Consider the following 22,935-nt stretch of genomic DNA (forward strand, 5'->3'; position numbering starts at 1 on the left):
TCTGCTCTGGGTAGGAAACAGGTAGGAAATCTTGAGAATTCTAAACCCCAGATCTGTGTTCACAGTGTTTGGGTTGCAAATTTATGTGCGGTCTTGCAAACAGAAGCTAAGAAATTAACTTAAAATGCTCCCAAATCGGTGGTATTCCAAACACAAAACTAAACCCTTTCTGGAGAGGTAGACCTTCAAAACAGGCCTATAGCGTTCCCACAGATAAAGTTTAGCTAAACATGAGCTCATGATCTAAATTTACACAATAATGAAGAAATCAGCTACAAGTGGAGAGAATCAGCAAAAACAATCAATACCAGAATTAGATTCCCAAGGCCATCCATCAGATATTGGAATAATCAGGTGCCAGGCAGAAAATATACATAAAACTAGAACCGAAACAAGGAGCAAGGATGTTTTAAAAGACTGGGTAGGATCTTTAAAACATTTTTAAAGTACATGGCATTGATAAAGCTAAAAACTCGAAGGTCGTGTAATACAGCAGATTAATCATGGAGAAGAGTGAAATTATGCTGTTTTTAAAAATATGGCAGATCAGATTTTCTGCCTAATTATATAAGTAGATTTATCTTAAAAAATACATTATTTTAAAGACTTATTGACTGTAAAATAAGTTAAGGCTATTTCAAAGGGCTTCTCTGCAAAGATAAGTGAGAAGTAGCAAAACACAGAAAGTCGAGGGGAAAAAATGTCAATATATACATTGCTATAGGGTGAACTAAGCCTTAGGCCAGCAACTATGAGGAGGAGCTGACCCTTAGATACTTACAACTAAGCTGGAATCTTCAAAAAGGTTCAACTATTTATAAGTAAAAAGATTTATTAAAATTAATAACCAAGTGTTTTAATTGACATCAGAAGAGCGAAACAATAAACGCTGGAGAACATAGAAAAAATAGATAATAAAGATATGAGCAGAACTTAATAAAACAGAAAAAAGTATAAAATTGAGGTGATTTAGTAAGTCAAAAGAATATTCTTTGAAAAGATTTAAAAAACATACTTTGATTAAGCAAAACAAAAACATAAGTAAATAATATACAGAAAGAATCAGGACCATGTTATAGCAGAGAGTACAAACAGAGAATATATGAAATGCCAGTAAATTTGAACATTTCTGTAAAGTGGACAATTTCCTAGCTCCTAAAGTTTACCAAAACTGACACAAGAGGAAATTTATAGCTGGAGTTCTTTCACCAGTAAAGGAATTAAGTCAATAGTTTACAGTCTTTCACCAAGAAAATACCAGACCCAGCCAGATCATTTGGGAGGTGAATTCTATCAAACTTCTATTAAACAGATAACATCAATATTAACAAAGAAAAACTTCTAGAGAGTAGTGAAGGAAGAATGCTCCTTTATTCATCTTATGAAGTCTATATAATCCTAATACTGAAAATAGATTAGGACTGTAAGGAAAAAGAAATTTACAGGTCAAATTTACTTGTAAATATAAAAGGAAAAATTTTAAACTATGATATTAGCTACCCAAGTTCACTAGAGTAAGAAAAAGCATGAGCAAGTTAGGTCATCCAATGAATGAAAAGGTAGTTTAATGTCAAGAATATATATCAATAGGGGCTTCCCTGGTGGCGCAGTGGTTGAGAGTCCGCCTGCCAATGCAGGGGACACGGGTTCGTGCCCCGGTCCGGGAGGATCCCACGTGCTGCGGAGCGGCTGGGCCCGTGAGCCATGGCCCCTGAGCCTGTGCGTCTGGAGCCTGTGCTCTGCAACGGGAGAGGCCACAACAGTGAGAGGCCCGCATACCGCAAAAAAAAAAAAAAAAAAAAAAAAAAAAAAGAATATATATCAATAGATTGAAATCACCACACTTTGTTTCTTTCATCTGTCTCTTTAAAAAATTGATAAGTACTTATATTGATCTCTCTTGTACTAGGCACTGTGCTAAGTCACTTACATATTTACTCCTTTAAACCTTCTATCACCCCTGGGGGAAAGTTCTATTTTCCTTCCATTTCTTAGCTAAGACTCTAACCCCCAGGAAAGTAAAGCAACATTTGTAAGTTTTTGTGGATGGTCAGTGATGGGACCAGTACAGGAACATCCAAAGTCTATGCTTGGAAACAGTGCCCCGTGTTGACACTCACATTACAGATAAAAGGAAAGGAACCATGCCCTTACCATATAGATTAAATCTCACATTACACGTTAAAGGAAAGGAACCATGCACTTACATTATAGATTAATACCCACATAACAGGTTAAAGGAAAAAGAAACAAGTGCTTCTCTCAAAAGTTGTAAAGAAAGCATATCCATTTCTAAATATATTTCCCAACTTCTTTTGCTTGTTTTCTGACCTTTGTAGTGCATTTTGCCATGGGGAAAAATTTAATTCTTATATAATTAAATGTATCCTTTTTTCTTTGTATCTTAGAAAGGTATTCCTCATGAATAATTTATTTCAAGTCTCCCAGGTTTCTGATACTTCTACAGTTTCATTATTTTTTTAACTTTTAACTAGCTGCTGTATCTAGAATTTAGTAATGATAGCCATATTTTCCCACTTTCGTTGAATAATTTTTGCTACTGATCCAAAACGTGAATTTTATTTTAATCTCAATTCCCTTATGCTCTTGCATCTAATTTTAAGATGCTTCCTATTCCACTGGTTGTTTTGTCTATCTAAAACAAAATGCTACCTTAATTATAATGTAATTATATAATAAATGTAATTAGCAAACATAATACAATATATAATAAATAGCATAATATAAAATAACAAAATATAATTTACCATATAACAAGGTCCAAGGAGAGCAAAACTATACAATCACTTGAAATATTCCCCAAAAAATATTTTATAAAATTCAATATTCATTTGTAATTTAAAAGAAAGAGTAAAATAGGGATTGATGAATGCTTCCAAAGTAAAAAGAAATTATATGTCTAAAAGAGAAAGAGGTAAATGATAAACTTCAGTAACACTGGCAATAAATGCAGGACAAGATGAAGATGCCTGATATAATGTTAAAGAAAAAGTATTATATAACATTGTTTTTGCAGCACTGATGAGTTCAGTGAAAAAATCTCATAGAAAAGAGTATCTCGTTCTTCTTAATGTATGTACACTTGTCCATTGCATGAACATAACAGCTTATTTAACCAATATGTTACTGATCTGCATCTGGATTTCTAGGTTTTCATGGAATTTTATTATGCACAATTGTTTCAAACACTAGGACTTCCTCTTATGTTTATATCTTTTGAAAGAAACAATATCTCCACAGATGATTTATCTGTGCTGGCTGCCTTTGGGTACTTCTCAGTTCTTCCCTTTACCTTCCTAGTCAATATGAAAATGGAAGGCAAGAAGGTCTCCTGTTTAGAGACTGTAAAGATAGATCTTGGTGATAAAGTCTTGGTGGTAAAGGCTAAAAGTGTTAACCCAGAACAAATGTTTTTCCAGCTGTAACTGTGTGTGATTCCCTTGGCTTGATTCCGTAGAGGATGTAAGACAAGACTGTAGAATCTGCTGTCAAAATGTTTCCAGTATGATGAGCTAAGTCAAGTACGGTGGCATATCTAATTCAAGACAAAATATAATGTCTCCTTTTCTCTCCTGGCAAAACTTGGTGGAGTGAATGTAGAAGTCACTGTATGCTTTTAATTAAAGGAACACAATAAATCTTGTATTGGAAGGTGATTATTCTGGTCTTTTGTGGAGATGAATTGGAAATTGTCTAGAAGAAGGAAAATTAGGTTAACCAAAGTTAAACTCATAAATAATTGAGCATTAATTAAATATCTGTGGTCTATGTTTCTCTTTGATCATAATTTCTCTGAATTTATAGACCTCTTTGATACCTGATTAATCGTTGTCAAAGATGCCGTTAACAATGATTATTACTATGTATTAGGTTTTGACTGGGCCCTGAAGAAAATATCCTAAATTACCAGCTATGATTTCCTGAAAGAGAACAATCAGAACTCCTTGTCTTAAGTGGCTTGGAATGTGAAACTAGTTAGTCTCTTAGATATTGTTAGAGGACCCTACAGAGCCCATTGGTGAAAGTTTGGAAAACATTGGACTTCTTAAAATTGATTCTTGTAGTGCTTTAGGAAAGATCACTGAACCAAAAGGATAACGGTGTTTCTGGTTCTGTTGTTAGCATTCTCCATGGAAACATTGCTGAAGCTTCTGGACTCAATTTCCTTCCCCATGTGTGAATGTCACTGAAAATATCCAACTCCATTCTATCCCCATATAACTTCAGAAACTAAGCAAAATGAAGACTCAAAATTCATTTTAAATAATGAAATGAATATATAACGTAGAATGGAACTGGGAAAATACCTGGTTTAAATTCTGGAAAGTACCAACTCTACAATTCTGGATAAGTTGCTTCATCTTGCTTAGTCTAATTTAATGCCCATCTCACAGGATGTTATGATTAATTGATGATTAATTTAATTTAATTATGATTAATATGATGATTAATTTAATATCTTTGTATAATGTACAGTGTTATGTAATTTCTTCTTGTTTTTCTTGAGTAAATTCATATCCTTAAGCAACTCACTGTAAACAATAGTTACTTACTTGTTTAAATTACTCTTATCTTCTATTATCAGCTGAATTGTATCCTGCTCAAGTTAATATGTGGAAGTCTTAACCCCCAATACCTCATAATATGACTGTATTTGGAGATAAGGCCCTTAAATAGGTAATTGAGGTCAAATGAGGTCAAATGGGTGGGCTCTAATCCAATATGACTGGTGTCCTTATGAAAAGAAAATATTAGGACTTAGACATGCACAGAGAGAAGACCATGTGAAGACAAAAGGAAAACGTGGCATCTACAAACCAAGAAGAGATACTTGAGAAGAAATCAATCCTGCTGACACCTTATGTCAGATTTCTAGCCTCTAGACCTGTGAGTGAGTAAATTTCTGTTGTTTAACCTCCTCAGTCTCTGGTACTTTGTCATGGCAGCTCTAGGAAACTAATACAACTTTCTATGGCCTCCTTTTCTCAAGTTGAAAGTTCAATATTTGGCATCATAGCTAGGAAACAAAAATTTCATGTACATTCCTTGTTATAGTCTTTCTTCCCCATTCTCATTGCTAGTAATTTCCATATTTGGGTCTGTTTTCTGTATCTTGTTAACAGAGTGATACGCTCATTTCTAGTCTTACTGCTAATGTACAATAAATGTGCAGATACCGAATAGATTTTGGAGAAGTGCAACATATAGTTGGTACATGTGTGTATTCATATAATTTATAATTTTTCTCTATTTTATTCCTTTGGTATGAGCTAGTATTCTCTGCTTTTGTGACTAGTAGTCCTGAATACTAATCCCTAAATTTAATTCACCAAAAATTGTCAAAAATAATAATAATATGGGGAAAGAGAGTGTGATAGAGGGAGAAGAACAAACGATCAGGTAAGGGCAGTACTGTGAATTATTAGGGTCTTATTAATAAGATTATGTTAGGGCTTCCCTGGTGGCGCAGTGGTTGAGAGTCCGCCTGCCGATGCAGGGGACACGGGTTCGTGCCCCGGTCCGGGAAGATCCCACATGCCGCGGAGCGGCTGGGCCCGTGAGCCATGGCCGCTGAGCCTGCGCGTCCGGAGCCTGTGCTCCGCAGCGGGAGAGGCCACGACAGTGAGAGGCCCGCGTACCGCAAAAAAAAAAAAAAAGAAAAAAAAAGATTATGTTAGTCTAGAGGAAATGACCGTAAATATCATTCAGTGAGCCCAGTTGGTCTTTACTGACTGCTAGACACATCCCTGAGTTCTGTTCTTAGTCTCCAACTGTATGATTACTACTGTCTGGAAGTATTATTTGAACAACTAAAGTCACTTAATGGAAAAGGAATATGTCTTTAGAGAATCAACAGTAATTTTTCTATCTGGTTAAAAAGCAATGTTGACTATCTGGAAACATCAGTCATATTTGTAAGCAGGAAAGCATTGGCTATTAAAAGTGGATGATGTAAAGGGATGAGCAGAAACTTTGGCGATAGGTATACCTGGATTTAATTCTCACTCCTACCGCTTGGCAGCTGGATAGCCTTAGGCAAGTTTCATACCTCCCTGAAATTCACTTAATTCAGTCTGTAAAATGGCATAATAACTTATTATAGCATCCTTTTAGGAATTTTAAATCAGTTATTGAAATAAAAGTACACAATATATAGACAAGTATGGATTCCTCAATAGGTGTTTGACCTTTCATTTCTCCAGTATCCCACCCCCATCAAAAAAAGAAAAATACTTTTAAAAATTTACGAATGTTTCATTGTTCTAAAGTTAAAGCAATAAAAATAAAAATAATCATATGGCCTACAATCATACCATTAGAAGAACAAAAAAATAGGTGTTCATGAGAGTTCCAAATTAGAATACAAGTTTTCATTAGGCACCTGCTTATGTATGCTGTTCTGCTCTTTACAATAAATAATTAAATTTAAAAGACTTAATTCCTCACTTTTAAGACTTCATTAGTTTACAAATTACGTATAGACCTATGCTAAATTTTATACTGACCCATGCTAATGAATTCAGTACAGAAAACAAAAAACACTGCACTCAAGCAAACTATATATATATATATATATATATTACTTAAATGCATTTATATCCTACCATGTCTCATAAAGCATTGTGGTAACTCACTGGAATACACACAATCAAATATAATGGCAAAAGCACTTAATATAAATAGGGCCAAGGAAACATAGACAGAAGATGAAGTAAAGATGAGGGAAATTTGAACAGGAGGAATGTAGTTAACCGAGGTGTATGTCTTGACCTTAAGATTCTCTGTGTGGGGACTTCCCTGGTGGCACAGTAGTTGGGAATCTGCCTGCCAGTGCAGGGGACATGGGTTCAAGCCCTGGTCCAGGAAGATACCACATACTGCAGAGAAACTAAGCTCGTGCGCCAAAATTACTGATCCTGTGCTCTAGTGCCCATGAGCCACAACTACTGAAGCCCGCGTGCCACACCTACTGAAGCCCCAGCGCCTAGAGCCCGTGCTCTGAAAGAGGAGCCATAGCAATGAGGAGCCTGCACACCACAATGAAGAGTAGCCCCCGCTTGCCCCAACTAGAGAAAGCCCGTGTGCAGCAACAAAGACCCAACACAGACAAAAATAAATAAATTTATTTTTTAAAAAAAGATTCTCTGTGGATAAAACAACATGTAAATAGTTGGTTACAAAGCCACATTATTTGAAGGTGCCAGACTGCACATTAACAGTCTGACACAAAGGGACAGCACAGGAAAACTATTCAAAGATAAAGATTTTTAAATCTTTGCAGTTTGAAACCTTTTAGAGCAAGTATAATGAGCTCGACACACATTTCAACACTCAACATGTTAATCACATGTTCAAAGTATGTCTCAAAGTCATTGGAAATAGTTGCTGTCTCTGTCCCTGATATCTAAAACTGATCTGTGATGTGTAAAACTCAGGAGGTATTGATATCCACTTTTTGGCATCTGAACAGGAAACAAAGTTGTTTTGCAGTGATAATAAAGAATGAAGTAAATGCAACAGTGAAATAAAAGACAAAGTACTGAGGGAATGTATTAACAAAACGAATCCAACTAAATTCTGGTGACCCGGGGCCTACGATTGTACACACTGCATGGAAATACCCCAACCTAAATACTGGCATAGGAGGAAGGGTACTGTGAAGCCCATCACAGTATAATCCTTTTAAATGTCCCTTTCAAGGTTGGCTCCACTCAACACTGAGTATAGGAAATCTTCCCATCAGGCAGAAACACTGGCTGCCCAGTGACTGACCAAGAAATTAACACACTAATGAATAAATGATGCTAATTTATTTATATCCCTGACAACAGGAAACAGCACACACTCTGTGTCAATGGTAAGTCCTCTTTCCCACTTTTCTAAATGGTACATTATGTTTTTCCCTTCATGTGTGGCAGGCATGATGGGAAATGGCTACCAATGGTTCTGTTATTGATTTCTACCTTCATTTCACTGTGGCTAAAGAGGATACTTTGTATGATTTCAGTTTCTTAAAAATGTATTGGTACTTGTATTGTGGTCTAACATATGGTCTATCCTGGAGAATGTTCCATGTGCGCTTGAGAAAAATGTGTATTCTGCTGTTGTTGAGTGGAGTGATCTATATATGGTTGTTAGGTTTAGTTGGTTAAATGTGTTATTCAGTCCCCCTTCCTCTCTACTGATCTTCTGTCTAGATGTGTTATCCATTATTGAAAGCAAAGTATTGATCTCCAACTATTATTTAATTTAATGTACTATTTTGTTTTTTTGCGGTACGCGGGCCTCTGACTGTTGTGGCCTCTCCCATTGTGGAGCACAGGCTCCAGACACGCAGGCTCAGCGGCCATGGCTCACGGGCCCAGCCGCTCCGCAGCATGTGGGATCTTCCTGGACCGGGGCACGAACCTGTGTCCCCTGCATCGGCAGGCGGACTCTCAACCACTGCGCCACTAGGGAAGCCCCAACTATTATCTTAGAACTATCTATTTCTTCCTTCAATTCTGTCAATGTTTGCTTCACATATTTGGGGGTTGTTTGGTACATATATGTTTATAGTTGTTATATCTTCTTGATAGATTGAACTTGTTATCAACATATAGTGGCCTCCTTTTCCTCTTGTGATAGTTTTTGATTTAAAGTTTATTTTTTGTGATATTAATGTAGCCATCCCAGATCTATCTTCCTTCTTTCCTTCCTTCTTCCTTCCTTCCTTCCTTCCTTCCTTTCTTTTTCTCTCTTTCTTTTTTGTTACTATTTGCATGGGATATTATATTCTATGCTTTAACTTTCAATCAACTTGTGTCTTTTGAAATCAAGTGTTTTTTGCTGACAGCATATACTTGGATTATGGTTGTTTTTAAACTCCACTCTGCCAATGTTTATCTTTTTATTGGAGAGCTTAATCCACTTACTTTTTCAAAAATTACTGATGAGGAAGAACTTAATTCTGTCTGTTTCCTGCTTGTTTTCTGTATGTCTTATGAGTTTTTTTGCCCCTCATTTACTCCATTACTGAATTCTTCTGTGCTTAGCTGATTTTCTTGTAGTGAACTCTTGATTCCCTTTTCATTTCTTTTTGCATATAGTCTATTGATATTTTCTTTGTGGTTATCAAGAAGATTACATTTACCATTCTAAAGTTAAAACAATATAATTTGAAACCAACTTCAATAGCACAGAGAAACTCTGTCCCTCTACAGTTCCATTCCTCCTCTTTACATTATTGTTGTCACAAATTACACCTTTATACTTAGTGAGCCCAATAACATGGATTTATGATTATTTTATGCATTTGTTTTTTCAGTCATGTAAGAAATAAAAAGTAGAGTTACAAGCCAATAACACAATACTGGCTTTAGTATTTGTCCATGTATTTATCTTTACTGGAGATTTCTATTTCTTTATACAGCTTCGAGTTGCTGCCTAGTGTCCTTTCATTTCAACCTGAAGGTTCAATTTAGCATTTCTCAAAGGGCAGTGGTAGGAAGTTGTAAAACAAGCGCCCTCAGCCTTTGTTCATCTGGGAATGTGTTAATTTCTCCCTAAGTTTTGAAACCAGTTTGGCCAAATATAGAATTCTTGGTGGACAAATTTTTTCTTTCAGCACTTTAAATATGTCTGGCCTCTTGCTTCTGTGGTTTCAGATAGGAAATTAGCTATTAATCTTTTTGAGGATCCCTGCTCTGTAACAAATTTCTTTTTTCTTTCTCCTTTGGGAGAAAAGATTCTTTCTCTGTCTCTTGGCTTCTGAGAGTTTGATTATACTGTTTCTTGTTGTGGGGTTCTTTGAGTTTCTCTTAGTCCTGAAATCAGCCAAAGATTTACAGCAACCAAACACATACTGAACCAGGGAAGAGGCAATTTGAAAATGGCAGGAAAGATTTGTGGCACTTTTACTTGCCCTTGCCCCATCCACTGTTAGTGTAGTGATGGTCTTAAAGTGGTGGAGTCTTAATGCAGTGATAGTCTTAAAATAGCGGCAGACCATTCCTAGTATGGGACCCTCAATCCTGCTTCAGGAGGGAGCAGAAGAGACTATACTCTCAGATTATTATGTGTATCTGTTCTAACCTGTCTGGGAGCTACGTGAAGGCCTGACACAAGATGCTTATCTCTGTCTTAGCTAACTTGGAACACAGTCTGGAAAAGCAGCGGTCATTGCTCAAAAAAAGTGCAAGGTGAACTAACAAAGCATAGATGGCTGGGGCAGAAGACTGTGCACTGAAATACAATAGACCACCTAAGATTGCAGGAGCAAAAGTTGGGGGAGATTCTTTGGGAAATTAGAACATACAAAAAGTACACGTGTCCAGAGAAATTAAGAAAGCCACATGCATACTCAAGATAAGATGTATGTTCCGAAAACACCAGAAGAGTCTCTAAGCTTTTACCATGGGCTGAGCTCTGAACTTAGTGCAGGTCATCTAAATGTTGGAATGATCCAGTAATCTGCACAATGGGGAGAGGTGTGTGGTTTTGAGTATGCATGTGGATGTGCTTGTGTATATTTTTGTTTGTTTTAGGTGCAGGAATTTAAGGAAATTCAAGGAAATCTCTGTCAAAACATAAGCTAAACATTAGCTAAAGAAACAGAGACTTCAGTGTCTGTTCCTATAAGGAATGTAGGACTATAATATAGTTCCTATAAGGACTATAAGGAATACAGTCATTGCAAAAATAGTTTGGAAATGTCCCTAAACAAACAGACTACTACAGCCTTCAACAATCAAAAGCTCAGATAACCCTGGGAAAGTGGGAGAATCTGATTTCCATAGACACCGCATTATAATATTTGAAAGCCAAATTTTCAACAAAAAAACCCACAAGGTATACAAAGACATGGAAAAGTATGGTCCATTTAAGAAAACAAATTAATTGATGAAACCATCCCTAAGGAAGCCCAGACTTTTCTCCATTGCATATTCTTGCCTCCTTTGTCATAGATTCATTGACCATAAGTGCATGGGTTTCTTTCTGGGCTCTCTATTCTGTTCCAGTGGTCGATGTTTTTGTGCCAGTACCATACTGTTTTGATTACTGTATGTTTGTAGCACAGTCTGAAGCCAGGGAGCATGATTCCTCCAGTTGCGTTCTTCTTTCTCAAGACTGTTTTAGCTATTCAGGATCTTTTGTGTTTCCATACAAAGTTTAAAATTATTTGTTCTAGGTCTGTGGAAAATGCCGTTAATAATTTGATACAGACTGCATTGAATCCCTAGATTTCCTTGGGTATGATGGTCATTTTATCAATATTAATTCTTCTAATCCGTGACCATGGTATATCTTTCCAGCTATTTGTGTCATCTTTAATTTCTTTTATCAGTGTTGTATAGTTTCCTGGGTACGGGTCTTTTACCTCCTTAGGCAGGTTTATTCTTATGTATTTTATTCTTTTTTATACCATTGTAAATGGGATTGTTTCCTTAATTTCTCTTTCTGATAGTTCACTGTTAGTGTATAGAAATACAATTGATATCTATATATAAATTTTGTATCCTGAAATTTTACCAAGTTCATTTTTGAGCTCTAATACTTTTTTGATGGTGTCTTTAGGATTTTCTATGTATCATGCCATCTGCAAACAGTGACAGTTTTACTTTTTCCTTTCCATTTTGAAGTACTTTTATTTATTTATTTTTTCTTGTCTGATTGCTGTGGCTAGGACTTCCAAAACTATGTTCAATAAAAGTGGTGAGAGTGGGCATCCTTGTTGTGTTCCTGATCTTAGGGGAAATGCTTTCAGCTTTTCACCATTGAGTATGTTAGCTATGGGCTTGTCATATATGGCCTTTATTATGTTGAGGTATGTTCCCTCTATGCCCACTTTCTGGAGAGTTTTTACCATGAATGGATATTGAATTTTTTTCAAAAGCCTTTTCTGCATCTATTGAGATGATCATATGGTTTTTAGTCTTCAATTTGTTACTGTGATGTTAAGAGACCTAAGACAGCTACAGAGGCTAAGTGACCTTTCCTTCCCTGAATGGATAGGTATCCTTGTTCTGCCTTCTAATTGAGTTAGTATCTGAGTAAAGAACTGCCAGGTGTCATTTAGTTCACAGTACACTGCTGTGGCAATATAGAAACGAATTTGCCTAAGTCATTTGGCTTTTCTAAATTATAGTAAATGAATATACTGAATGCATACTTCAACTTAAGGAAATGTTCTTAAAAATATATTAATGTAGGGCTTCACTGGTGGTGCAGTGGTTGAGGGTCCGCCTGCTGATGCAGGGGACACGGGTTCGTGCCCCGGTGTGGGAAGATCCCACATGCCATGGAGCAGCTGGGCCTGTGAGCCATGGCCGCTGGGCCTGCGCGTCCAGAGCCTGTGCTCCGCAATGGCAGAGGCTACAACAGTGAGAGGCCCGCGAAGCAGAAAAAAAAAAAAAAAATATATATATATATATATATGTATGTAGGCACTCCAGCAGAGAATTGAAAACAAAACAAAAAATTCAGGTAAAGGGTTGAAATAAAAGTACACTCAGTTGAATCCAGTTTCCTCTTGTAAATCTCTCTTTTTAATTTGAGTGGACAGTCAATTGAGAATATCTGACTTGAGGCTAAGGAAATCTAAGCCTTCTTGGCCACACTGTATTCTCTTATGTCATTTAATAAAGACACCAGTTGGGCTGCTGAAAAATAGTGGGAAAAATCAATCCCTCACATCCAAATGGCGGCTCTTGAAAATATGTGGATTGTTGTAGTTATTTTGCTCTTCTGGCCTCAAAAGTTCTAATCTTAACCTTAGCCCCTCATGAAGAGAGACTTTTTAAACCAATTCCCACATTACTCATTATGTGATTGTTGAAAAAGAGAAACCCAGCTCTTTTCCTGTGTTTTCAACCAGTTATCTTCTTCAAAAATCTGTTTGGATTGGTATACCTTAATCTCGCCTGGCAAGGGACTTATGGGAAGGTTCTTTTTTTTTTTTCTTTTTTCTTTCTTTTTTTTTTTAACATCTTTATTGGGGTACAATTGCTTTACAATAGTGTGTTAGTTTCTGCTTTATAACAAAGTGAATCAGTTACACATACACATGGAAGGTTCTTATTGTTTGAAAATTTGGTGCCAGTATCTGCAAAGAAAGAAAAAAGTAAAGAAGGAAAGATGTATTTATCAAACATCCCAATAGTGAAGGTGTGTGAAAGCAACTTTTGAAAAAGTTAATCTGTCAGAGTTTAGCCATATTATTACATTTTATTTTATTCATTGAAAATAAATAATTATCAATGAATCCTTTCTAGCTTTTCTAGTTTCCCAAAGTTCCCTGTATTCACATTCTAAGAGGAAAAATGGTATTTTAAGTCACTGCTCTCCACCTTATATTATTTATAATCACTCCTCGTGACCTCTTCCTTCCAAGAAACGTGATCCTGAGAAGTGTCCTTTTTCTTTGTGGAATAAGTGATGGGGATGCATCCTGGAGACCTGTGAGATGTTTAAATTGTGGCATAATGAAACTAGGATGGAGAGATCTGGAAAGATTTGGAAAGATGGTTGGTAGAGTGTGGCCAGATGGAGGAGAAGAGAGACATACAGAGAGAGGGAGAGGAAATTTTCAGAGGGAGAAAATGAAACAAATAATTAAATAAGTTTTGTTGTGTGGTGTGGGATGCAAGCCTTTCTCTCCCCCTTTCCTTCACAATGTCTTTGTTAAAGACTGTGTTTTTCATTAGTTTTACTAAGATAGGATTTGCCGTTTTGTTTGGATACTGAGAATGGACCCATGGAAACAGTTACATTTGGGTTATCTCTGACTATCTTTAATGAAGAACATAAATATTGGCCACACTATCTATGCACATGCTATCACCATGCCTTTTTTGTTCTCTGTTCATATATCTAAGTCCTCTTCTTTCTTTAAGGTCAATCTCAAATCTCATCTGAAATGTACATTTATTGATAGATTCAACCCATAATGAACTGTCCCTTCTTTGTCCTCCTTAGGCTCTGATTATTTATAAAAAGTCATTTTTGAACTTAGAAACTGTCCAATATGATATATTAGTTATTTCATCAGCATATGTTATATCCTCAACACAATTATACACTTTTGTGGGGCTGGGATCATACATTCTGTAATTTTTCTCAGTACTTACACTTTGATAAAAAGCACATTCATTCATCTAAACATCATTTATTGAGTGTTAATTAAATATCTCAACTCAGTAAATATTGTTTGAATGAATGCATGCATGAATGAGGGAGTATGCAATAGGTAGCCTAATGTACCACCCAATGTGAAAAAAACAAAAACATAAACAAAAAAGCAAGCCAAAAAGTGGACCAGGACTTTCTGTAAAATATCCTGCTTTTTGTTGGATGATGCCATGAAAATCAAGATGCTCCTGAAAGGTCTTAATAGCTGACCAAGAATAGTAAACAATTGAAATTCTCTCAGGCTTCTTCAACCCTATCACTGGACACATTTATACCTCTCAGGAATGGTATTAAAAGAAGAGATTAATAAAGCTTTTATAGATGAGTTGATAAATCTCTAAAGATTTAAGTCTTCATTGCCTCCTAGGTTTTCTCTATTTTGGGTTTCCAAAAGATTTCAATAAACCACAAGATAATTAAAAATTAGACATTATTTTTCTTATGTTCACATTTTTTTATGGTAAACACCTTTTTATTTTCTCCATAGTGCTGCCTAATTTCCACCAGTACAGTACTTAAGTGAATTTTGCTCTGGATGGTGGGATATATAAGATGTAAATGAATTGTTTGTATATGTTTTAGAATTCTTCAAAAAGGCCTGGCCATGGAAATGCATTGAATATTACTTAAATAACTAAAGTAACTTCCTCAGAATCATTATTCTATTCTGGTTAGGATACTATCTGCTCTGGTTTGTTAAAATTTCCCTTTAGAGTGGTTTTAATTTTGTTTCTGATAGGGTCCTAGGATTTATTGCCACACCCATCCTGCATCTGTTTTTCTTTGAATTACTCTCCTTGCAGTTTCTGATTCATACAGGGCTTTACAGGTTAGTGACAACCTGGCCATCACAACTCTGGGAAGGACAGGCCTACTTTTCAGAGGTGTTGATGTTTTCTGTACCTGAAGGTTTTCAAGAGATATCAATCTTTCTCACCACCTCCCTTGGCCCTCTTAATGGACTAAGCAGTTCCTCATGAAATTTCTGTAGGATATCTGTACCAACTTCTCAATATTGTTCCATCCTGAGTCTAAATTCCTGGCCTCAAGGTAATGTTAGATTTCTAGCTCCAGCCCCTATTTACATAAGGCCTATACTAGGGAACGGAACCTACAGACATCAGTGCGCTCTTCTTTCTCTGGATTTAATTTCCCTGTTACTTTCTGAAACATGCAGGTGTTCCTTTCTTTCTTTTAATCTCAGCTATGTGCTTTTAACTTTTTCAAAATTGACCCAGAATTTACATGTGTCTCCAGTAAGAGTACATTAAATTGAGCTTAGTCTGCTATTCTACTGGCCTATTTGAGATCCAGATAATTGGCTACTTAACTGGATTCAATTACCTGTATATTTCAGGCATCTAAAACTTACCATGTTCCAAATTTCCCTCCTTATTGTTAGTAATTTTCTTGGGAATCTGGATGACATTAAATGGAATAAAATTAGTGAGTGGCCGAGGAATGCCTGAAAGTTTGTTTGTCAGAGTGGCCAGGGAAAGTTAAAGAAGGAAGAAAAGCAAATGAAAAACAGAATCCCATTATTATGGCTGAGTTTACTCCCAGGATTCCATGCAGAGCTCTCTGTAGAGCTGGGTTGGGTTATAACTTATGCCAGAGCTCTACGTGGGGCTGACACCATCTCATGCCAAGCTCTCAGTTCTAGGCTAATGTCATCTCTGGTCCGCTCTATGGAGTGGAAACTTTGGAGGAATGGCCAATGTGTTCCGCGGTGTAGGAAGAGGGAAATTGTGAACGTGACTTTCTAAATTGTGGAGGAACTAACCACTGTAAATGTGCCTTGAACTATGTTGTTTAATTTGACCAGTCAGATCAATGACTTTCCCCTTGAATGAAATGCTGCTACGTATATAAGCAGAAAAACAAAACTGGTATAAGGAATAGATAGCTAGTGGGAAGCAGCTGCATAGCACAGGGAGATCAGCTCGGTGCTTTGTGACCACCTAGAGGGGTGGGATAGGGAGGGTGGGAGGGAGGGAGATGCAAGAGGGAAGAGATATGGGGACATATGTATATGTATAACTGATTTACTTTGTTATAAAGCAGAAATTAACACACCATTGTAAAGCAATTATACTCCAATAAACATGTTAAAAAAAAACTGGTATAGGGAGATGGAGAGACTGGGAGTTTTATTTTCCCACCAATTAACTTTTCCTCTGATCATGACCTTACCTTTGAGTCTCCTAGACCTTGGGGATGATCGCAACCCCTTGGGTTGGGTGGTGGCAACCCCATCTTCACTAGAACCTCTATAGTTAACTTTGATTTTTCCCACTCTGTCTATCCATTCCATGTATGCAGTCAGACATTTGATCTTGTACTTTTACTGACAAAATATGCTTGAATATAACCATTTCTTTTCACTCTCATTGCTACTGCTATTGTCACTGCCTTAACTAGGGCTTTATCTTTAAGTTCTTTACATAAATATATAAATAAAGTATACAAATAAATAAAATATAATATTAATTCTGATGATTTTAAAGTCTTTTCTTAATATTTTCCTGATAAAGAAACACAATATCTTATATAAATATTTTTGTATTATCTGTTCTTTTCTTAGAATTTTAGTCATATGATTCTATCTCTTGGTTTGTCTAGAACTTTTTGATTGAATGCTGGCTATTTTATTTGGCTTTTTTTGTTTTTCTCAGTGGAAATGTTGTTTTGCTTCAAAATATTTTATTCTACCTGGAAGTAGCAAATCTTCAAATTACAATATTTTAAATGCATTCAAATATCAATACTATGGGTGTCACAAAATCTAGAAAAATGACATTTAAAAATTTACTGCCAGATGTGTCTCTATAAAACTTTTCCCCCACTCTTTTAGCTATATATTCTTTAACTGCCTCCTCATATGACAGTTGATGTATTTTAGAAATAAAATTTTAAGAAATAAACTTTGTAGTTTATAGACATAGATTTCTATTAACATAGTTGATTAGAATTTGCTTTTAGTTATTAATAGTTTAGAAAAGTTTATTTCAGCTTCACAATTTATTATTGATAATGCCATATTAATTTTCATTGTTAACTTTGAGAAAACCTCTATGGATTACTTCCTCATGAATATTTAGTATTATAAATGCATTACTGATTTCAGTACTACTATAGGTTTGTGCATTACAGGAATTCTGATAAAATACTCATTCACACCATTCCATTACACACATTGTTGATGGAGTATATTCTTTTATTTATTTGTTTATTTATTTATTTATTTATTTATTTTTGGCTGTGTTGGGTCTTCGTTGCTGTGCGCAGCCTTTCTCTAGTTGCAGCGAGTGGGGGCTACTCTTTGTTGCAGTGCGCAGGCTTCTCATTGTGGTGGCTTTTCTGTTGCAGAGCACGGGTTCTAGGCACGCAGGCTTCAGTAGTTGTGGCTCGCAGGCTCCGTAGTTGTGGCGCACGGGCTTTGTTGCTCCGCTGCAAGTGGGATCTTCCTGGACCAGGGCTCGAACCCGTGTTCTCTGCATTGGCAGGCGGCTTCTTAACCACTGCTCCATCAGGGAAGCCCCTGGAGTATATTCTTGACAGAAGAAAATTTCCGTTTTGACTAAGCATTGATGAGAACTGAATCTTTTTTTTTTTTGTGGTACGCGGGCCTGTCACTGCTGTGGCCTCTCCCGTTGCGGAGCACAGCCTCCGGACACGCAGGCTCAGCGGCCATGGCTCACGGGCCCAGCCGCTCTGCGGCATGTGGGATCTTCCCGGACCGGGGCATGAACCCGTGTCCCCTGCATCGGCAGGCAGACTCTCAACCACTGTGCCACCAGGGAATCCCGAGAACTGAATCTTTGACTTGTCGTTCACATGCCTGTTGATTGAAATCATTTTCCACAGTATAATAGCTTCTGGTTTTATACATTTCAGTTCTTTTTTCTTCTTCAAACACACATGCTTTAAGAGCTGTGAAGTGCAAGACATGGCTATATTGTAAGGTGGTTTTTGTCCTTACGCTTCTGTGTCTTGTGCTAGTTAAGTCAGTAGAGTAGTCAGTAAGAGTACTGGAAGTTATTCCTGTAATGGGATAGTGTGTAGTCAATTACATATGGTGATGTCTGAAAATCACATAATAGCCTCACTTGAAACATGTCCTTAGCCAGATTTCACAAAAAGCCTGTGGCCATTCCAATATGATCCAACATAGTGGAATATAATAGAAGGAAAATTGGCAAAGAAAGAGACACTGGTCTTACCTGATGGAAGTTAAAATATCTCACTTTTGACAATTTTGCAAAAACCTATAATTACATGAACTAATTTCTAGGGTTCTTCGTAGGACCTTAAAAGGAGTTGTGGAACAACAATAGAAGCCACTGTGATGAGAAGCCCGTGCACCACAACAAAAAGTAGCCCCCGCTCGCCGCAACTAGAGAAAACCCGCACGCAGCATTGAAGACCCAACGCAGACAAAATAAAAATAAATAAATAAATAAAAATTATTTTTAAAAAAGTAATACTCAGGTTTGAGGCATGAGAAATATGATGAGGAGAAATTAGCTAATGTTTTCAGAACTTTTAAAATATCAAACTCAGTCTCTAAGATTTTAGCATTATATACAATATCGGTTACTTATTAGTGGTTTGGGAAGGCCAATTTAAAATTTTCTGATCTTACCGTATTGAAATTCATGGCCCTAATGTTTTCCACATTGACTATGTGAATAATGAAGAAAACTCAATCATGTATTTCATTTCCAACTGGACAGAAAACAAAATTTTAAAAAGTGTTTGGACTACTGACTTTTGATTTCTTCTAAGGCAAATGTATAGGTAATTTTTATTCCCTTATTAGGAGAAAAATGGTGGAAGAGGGCAGGGTTAAGAATTAAGATTTCAAGAGCGTGAGAGGTAGATGGCCAACCAGAGTTCCTAAGGTTCGGTGCCTGTAACTGTCGCCGCCGCTTAAGCCTGCCAAAGCAGTGGTACGGCTGCTGCGCTTGTGTTTGCTACCTCTAGAAACATTCTTGCCAGTAGTGGCGGCAGCGGGACTCAATTACCCCCTTTTCTCACTCTCTCCAGAAGCTCCAGATGGCGTCTTCTGTGGGCAACGTGGCCGACAGCACAGAACCAACGAGACGTATGCTTTCCTTCCGAGGGTTAGCTGAGTTGGCACATCAGGAATATCAGGCAGGAGATTTTGAGGCAGCTGAGAGACACTGCATGCAGCTGTGGAGACAAGAGCCAGACAATACTGGAGTACTTTTATTACTTTCATCTATACATTTCCAGTGTCGAAGGCTGGACAGATCTGCCCACTTTAGTACTCTGGCAATTAAACAGAACCCTCTTCTGGCAGAAGCCTATTCGAATTTGGGGAATGTGTACAAGGAAAGAGGGCAGTTGCAGGAAGCAGTTGAGCATTACCGGCATGCATTGCGTCTCAAACCAGACTTCATTGATGGTTATATTAACCTGGCAGCCGCTTTGGTAGCAGCAGGCGACAAGGAAGGGGCAGTACAAGCTTACATCTCTGCCCTTCAGTACAATCCTGATTTGTACAGTGTTTGCAGTGACCTAGGGGACCTGCTCAAAGCCCTGGGTCGGTTGGAAGAAGCCAAAGCATGTTATGTGAAAGCAATTGAGACGCAACCGAACTTTGCAGTAGCTTGGAGTAATCTTGGCTGTGTTTTCAATGCACAAGGGGAGATTTGGCTTGCAATTCATCACTTTGAAAAGGCTGTCAACCTTGACCCCAATTTTCTGGATGCTTATATCAATTTAGGAAATGTCTTGAAAGAGGCACGGATTTTTGACAGAGCTGTGGCAGCTTACCTTCGTGCCATAAGCTTGAGTCCAAATCATGCAGTGGTGCATGGCAACCTGGCTTGTGTATACTATGAGCAAGGCCTGATAGATCTGGCAATAGACACCTACAGGCGAGCTATTGAATTGCAACCACATTTCCCTGATGCTTACTGCAACCTAGCCAATGCTCTCAAAGAGAAGGGCAGTGTTGCCGAAGCAGAAGACTGTTATAATACAGCTCTGTGGCTGTGTCCCACCCATGCAGACTCTCTGAATAACCTAGCCAATATCAACCGAGAACAGGGAAACATTGAAGAGGCAGTTTGCTTGTATCGTAAAGCATTAGAAGTCTTCCCAGAGTTTGCTGCTGCCCATTCAAATTTAGCAAGTGTATTGCAGCAGCAGGGAAAACTGCAGGAAGCTCTGATGCATTATAAGGAGGCTATTCGAATCAGTCCTACCTTTGCTGATGCCTACTGTAATATGGGAAACACTCTAAAGGAGATGCAGGACGTTCAGGGAGCCTTGCAGTGTTATACTCGTGCCATTCAGATTAACCCTGCATTTGCGGATGCCCACAGCAGTCTGGCTTCCATTCACAAGGATTCAGGGAATATTCCAGAAGCAATTGCTTCTTATCGCACTGCTCTGAAGCTTAAACCTGATTTTCCTGACGCTTATTGTAATTTGGCTCATTGCCTGCAGATCGTCTGTGATTGGACAGACTATGATGAGCGAATGAAGAAGTTGGTCAGCATTGTGGCTGACCAGCTGGAGAAGAATAGGTTGCCTTCTGTGCAGCCTCATCATAGTATGCTATATCCTCTTTCTCATGGCTTCAGGAAGGCTATTGCTGAGCGGCATGGGAACCTCTGCTTGGATAAGATAAATGTCCTTCATAAACCACCGTATGAACATCCAAAAGACTTGAAGCTCAGTGATGGTCGACTGCGTGTAGGATACGTGAGTTCTGACTTTGGGAATCATCCTACTTCTCATCTTATGCAGTCTATTCCAGGCATGCACAATCCTGATAAATTTGAGGTATTCTGTTATGCCCTGAGCCCAGATGATGGCACAAACTTCCGAGCGAAGGTGATGGCAGAAGCCCATCATTTCATTGATCTTTCTCAGATTCCATGCAATGGGAAAGCAGCTGATCGCATCCATCAAGATGGTATACACATCCTTGTAAATATGAATGGTTATACCAAGTGTGCTCGAAATGAACTCTTTGCTCTCAGGCCAGCTCCTATTCAGGCAATGTGGCTGGGCTACCCTGGGACCAGTGGCGTGCTTTTCATGGATTATATCATCACTGATCAGGAAACTTCACCTGCTGAAGTTGCTGAGCAGTATTCTGAGAAACTGGCTTATATGCCCCATACTTTCTTTATTGGTGATCATGCTAATATGTTCCCTCACCTGAAGAAGAAAGCAGTCATCGATTTTAAGTCCAATGGGCACATTTATGACAATCGGATTGTGCTGAATGGCATCGACCTCAAAGCATTTCTTGATAGTCTGCCAGATGTGAAAATTGTCAAGATGAAGTATCCTGATGGAGGGCACAACGCAGACAGCAGTAATACAGCTCTTAATATGCCTGTCATTCCAATGAATACTATTGCAGAAGCAGTTATTGAAATGATTAACAGAGGACAAATTCAGATAACAATTAATGGATTCAGTATTAGCAATGGGCTGGCAACTACTCTGATCAACAATAAGGCTGCCACTGGAGAAGAGGTTCCCCGTACCATTACTGTAACCACACGTTCTCAGTACGGGTTACCGGAAGATGCCATTGTGTACTGTAACTTCAATCAGTTATATAAAATTGATCCATCTACTTTGCAGATGTGGGCAAATATTCTGAAGCGTGTTCCCAATAGTGTACTGTGGCTGTTGCGTTTTCCAGCAGTAGGAGAACCTAATATCCAACAGTATGCACAAAATATGGGCCTTCCCCTGAACCGTATCATTTTTTCACCTGTTGCTCCTAAAGAGGAACATGTTCGGAGAGGCCAGCTGGCTGATGTCTGCTTGGACACTCCACTCTGTAATGGACACACCACAGGGATGGATGTCCTTTGGTCAGGGACACCCATGGTGACTATGCCAGGAGAGACTCTTGCTTCCCGAGTTGCAGCTTCCCAGCTCACTTGTTTAGGCTGTCTTGAGCTTATTGCTAAAAATAGACAAGAATATGAAGACATAGCTGTGAAACTAGGAACTGATCTAGAATACCTGAAGAAAATTCGTGGCAAAGTCTGGAAGCAGAGAACATCTAGCCCTCTATTCAACACCAAACAATACACAATGGAACTAGAGCAGCTCTATCTACAGATGTGGGAGCATTATGCAGCTGGCAACAAACCTGATCACATGATTAAGCCTGTTGAAGTCACTGAGTCGGCCTAAATAATGACTGTGTGCACAGGAGAGTTACCCCTGTACCTGAGCCTCAACCTTCTGGGGGAAAGGGAACTACTTTTTCCTTATCTGTACAATACCATGTTGCAGATGGGTGACAGACAATGATAAGAAATAGCACAGCCAGACTTGCTTCCTGCATGATCATGATAGGGAGAGACACAAGAGATGGGAAACTGCTGTTCCACAAGGAGTCTCCATAGAATTTTGCAGCAGCCAGGTGTCTGGAAGGTCTGGAAGGTAAGTCTGGAAGGTCTGATCTCCCTTGGTCTTCCATGGGACGGATGGTTAGTGTGGACGGGAGATAGAGATTGCCCAGCCGTTTTGTGATTATCATGAATTGATTGAGTCTTCTGAATTAAATTTTTTCTTTATATTTTGGGTATTGGAGCTTTTAAAAATGTTTGGTTTCAGATATTTTTATTCATGTCAAGTGTATATGATTCTCTTGAGATAAGGTTTTAAGCTAAAATATTCCTTGTTTTAGTTTCTGAACTCTACAGATATGGGGACTTTGCTGGTGTAGTCTTTTTA

General features: G+C 37.9%; 1 pseudogene; it reads left to right on the forward strand.

Annotated features, from left to right (window-relative positions):
• The first annotated feature begins 19,235 nt into the window (after positions 1-19,235).
• Positions 19,236-22,675, forward strand: LOC113607396 (UDP-N-acetylglucosamine--peptide N-acetylglucosaminyltransferase 110 kDa subunit pseudogene; annotated as a pseudogene).
• Positions 22,676-22,935: the final 260 nt, after the last annotated feature.

This window comes from Aethalodelphis obliquidens, unplaced genomic scaffold, assembly GCF_003676395.1.
Source record: "Aethalodelphis obliquidens isolate GAN/ISIS:26980383/991018 unplaced genomic scaffold, ASM367639v1 scaffold48, whole genome shotgun sequence".
NCBI lineage: Eukaryota > Metazoa > Chordata > Mammalia > Artiodactyla > Delphinidae > Aethalodelphis > Aethalodelphis obliquidens.